Below are 4021 nucleotides of genomic sequence, written 5' to 3' on the forward strand. Positions count from 1 at the left end.
ACTGGGTAGAGAATGTCTCCGGAAATAAAGATGAAGAAGCAAGAAAAAATAAGAGGTAGAAGGAGAAAAGGAAAAAGAAGAAGATACTTTTTTTCTTCCATCTGGGTACCACTGAGGAAGTCAGAGCTCAGTGTGTCAATGGGAGACTGGCCTCAGACCAATCTCTTATAAATACAGGTGGCTGAGACATTAGCCAACACTGTCCACAGCTCTTCACTTGAAGGTATTTTCCAGAGACATCTATTCTATGATTCCAGGCTGTACTGGATGGATAAGCTCTTTCAGCATTAGTAGAAACCTTGAAGAAGATACAGAAGCTTTTTCTATGCAGTATAGCTATCTATCGTAGGAGAGTCTTTGGCTTCTCAGAGTTAAGGCCACAAATGCATCGCCAATGCCCAGCTTTGAATGCAGATAACCAATGTCTCTGTCAAATCACTTCTTGCACTCCTGCTGTAAATGTTCCTCTCCTAGAAACAGGAAGTGTGACTGATTAAAAAAGAACAGCCATACCTCTGTCCCCAGATGCATTCCAGTGGGGAAGTCAGGAATTGTTTTAGTGGTGAGGCATACCTGCTCCAGAGACCTAGAGGTACCCAGGACAGGGATTTGCAGACACAGCAGTTGGACATTCTGATTTTTCTCCTAGAAAAGGCCTCCAGGAGGCCCTCAGGAAGTGGGAAAAACCTGGATTAACCCTCCTAGTCCTCAGTGCCTTGGAAGAGAGCTGGCCACCCTCTAGCTCTTTGAGTCACTTGCATCTGTGGACACAGTTACAGACCACCTAATACAGTCACTTCTTTTACAGGCTCTCAGATGGTTGGTTCAATTATCTGAAATTTGCCTTTTAAATACACAGTTTGAAACTCATGTTAACCAGAATGGAGTGGTGGTACTCTCTTTGCTCTTAGCTCAGCAAAGAGATTTTTCACTGGACTATCTCAAACCTTTTTGTTCCTTAAATACAGAGTCCCAAGTAGCTCAGGCTGACCCCTAACTTGAGGTTTTGAGATGAGGATGATCTCAAATCCTTCTGCCTTTATTTTCCAAGTGCTAGGGTTACAGGTGTGTACTGCCACTTCTGAACCCATCGCTTTGTGCATGTTGGATGATCACTCTGCCAACTGAGCTACACTTCCAATCCATTATGTCAAAACCTTATCACCAAAGCAAAAACATAATGACAGCAGAAAGATCAGTGCCTGCTGAGGATCTGGAGACAGGTGGAGCACATGAGCAGGTGCAGTGCATGAGAGCATTAGCACAATGAAGCCATCTGGTAAGATACTGAAATGGTTAGTACCTGCCATGCATTTGTCTACATCCATATAACTGTGTAGCACAAACATCAATCCTCATGTAAACTATGAACTTTGGTTAATAATCATGGGCTGATATTCATCCATTGTAACAAAAGTCCCTTAGAGATCCACACTTTCAACAAGCAGTAGTAAATGTGAGGGTTAGTGTAGCTAGAGTTTTCCTGCCTGGCCCACAATCAGGACAAATCTCTGTCATCCGCCAGTCCCACAGCTGCTCAGACCCAACCAAGTAAACACAGAGACTTATATTGCTTACAAACTGTATGGCCATGCCAGGCTTCTTGCTAACTGTTCTTATAGCTTAAATTAATCCATTTCCATAAATCTATACCTTGCCATGTGGCTCGTGGCTTACCGGCATCTTCACATGCTGCTTGTCTTGGCAGCGGCTGGCAGAGACTCCCTCAGCCTTCCTGTTTTCTCTGTTCTCCTCTATGTTAGTCCCACCTATACTTCCTGCCTGGCCACTGGCCAATCAGTACTTTATTTATTGACCAATCAGAGCAATTTGACATACAGACCATCCCACAGCACTTCCCTTTATCTTTTTTTTTTTTTTTTTCAAAAAGGAAGGTTTTAACCTTAACGTAGTAAAATTACATATAATTTGGGAATTTGGGCATCACTTCTCATACTACTTCCTGCTGGAGGGGGGTGCTGTATCTTATGGGGACACAAAGAAAATTTTAGGTTTATGGAGTAGTCTGTGAGGGTGTATCGTCTGAGCCAGTTGCCTTGAAACGGTTCTGGATGTTGGATCATCTGGGCCTTGGTGTCATCGGAGACCTTTCAGGGGGTCTTGGCTGGTCAAACCTGATGTATCTTAATCTGGAACAAATCCATAGCCTCTGGCTTTCTGTGGAAACAAAAGCAGAGCCTCCTTTCCAAAGCAAAATATCCTTACATCCAAATTTTGAAGTCAAGGTACCTTTAAAATATACATTTTGGCATAACTCAACAGCTTTTGCAATCAAATGTTTCTCTTCAGTTACAAATATCAAAGAGAACATAATCCAGATTCTCTGTGTGGTAGCCATCTTTACGTGGCTTATTTTTTATATTACCTTGAGCCTATTGCTTTAAACTGAAGCATTCTAAGACTGAAAAGGTGCTGTGGTTGCTGGCTCCACCCACTTCAGCTTGGTGGTGGTATGTTTTCCACCAGCTCTGGGAGCCATCAACTCTCAGAAATAGTGGGTCTATGCTTCTATCAAAGCAACATGAAGTCCAGAAACCTCTTTTTTTGTTTTGTACTAGCAAAGGCTAAATCCACCACGCAGTTTAATGTGCCACTTGCAGAGGCCTCATTCCCACCATACTGCAGGTCAAACGCACACGTCAGGAACCTGCCATAGTAGATAGTAGGTCAAACACGCAGGCTGCCGCTAACTTGAAAGAGACAACTAGGAACTGTTTTTATCTCCGTTTTGGAATCTTTTTACTCAGGTTTTAGATGGAAACTCTTGCCAACACGTTGGGCACCAGGTTAGGGTTAGGGGCATGTGGGAATTTTATACTCTCTGCTGGAGTCTTTTGTAAAATAACAGTTGCTAGGGGACAAGGGCTCATGATAACCCCCATTCCTGAGAATCTACTGGCAGTTAATGGTTGCTGAAAGAAGGAGAGACTTTTTCTCTGGTGGTGTAGCTGCTGGTATAGTGCCCATCCTCCTGTAAGTAACCCTTCATCCCTAAGGAAAGTCACTGGGGAGAGAAAAGGAGAGTAGAAGAGGGACTAGTTAGGGAAAGGAAGTAGATTAAGTGAGTGGAAGAAAAGAGTGTGTGTGGGGGGGGAATTAATATGATAAAAATACATTACTACCTGTATGAAAATCTCATAATGAAACCTATTATTATGTATAATTAATATATTCAAATAAACCTTTAAAAATCAATTCCATTAATTTAAAACAAAAACTTGATAGCAATTCCTGGCAGGTGGACACTGTGGCTTACTGTTGAGACAAGAAAAACAAAGCTTTGACAAGCTCTACAGTTTCCTGTGGTCGCAGGATATTAATGGCCTAGAGGGGGAAAGGGTGTGGTTTACATGGTCATGAGGGTTATGTCCCACAGTCCCTTCACCTCACTTCCCTACAGACTGCCTCCTGCCTCGTTGCTTTGAGTTCTCTCTCCTGCGTGAAAAGTTGTCTTCAGTTTTTGCCTTCTCTGCCACTTTGACACAGCCTGTCCCCTGGGGTCACCCTGCCAGCACTCCACAGTCAAGCTTTCCAAGCGACCCAGCTCATCAACTTGAGGCTTTCTAATGAGCCTGGGAAGTGTCATCAATCCTCAGTCCCCATTTCGCTGAGGTATCTCGGAACTGTGATGTATGGATCAATCTAAGTGCTTCTGGTCTTTGGAAAGCCTAGACCAGTGGCAGTCCTGGGAATCCAACTCACAAGTCACCCTTTCATTAATTTATAATTTTGCTGACACTACTCCGCTACTGTTTTATTTGTCTCCAATGAATGTCAATTGGTACACAGGACAAGCCATTTGGGAGCTAAATTAACGAAATCATTGCACAAATTAGTTAGACCTCACTGAAATACAACACCCATATTTCCTACTTTCTTTTAAACATTCTACAAAGAGCTTGCCAGCCTCCCCACCCTGACCCTGGTACCCTTTCCACTGTATGTCTTCTCTGAATCCTGTGCCTCAAAATAATTTACTCTGTGTAGAGGAGCAGAGCTA

The sequence above is a fragment of the Peromyscus californicus genome, unplaced genomic scaffold, assembly GCF_007827085.1.
Source record: "Peromyscus californicus insignis strain IS unplaced genomic scaffold, ASM782708v3 Scaffold_3__1_contigs__length_106647218, whole genome shotgun sequence".
NCBI lineage: Eukaryota > Metazoa > Chordata > Mammalia > Rodentia > Cricetidae > Peromyscus > Peromyscus californicus.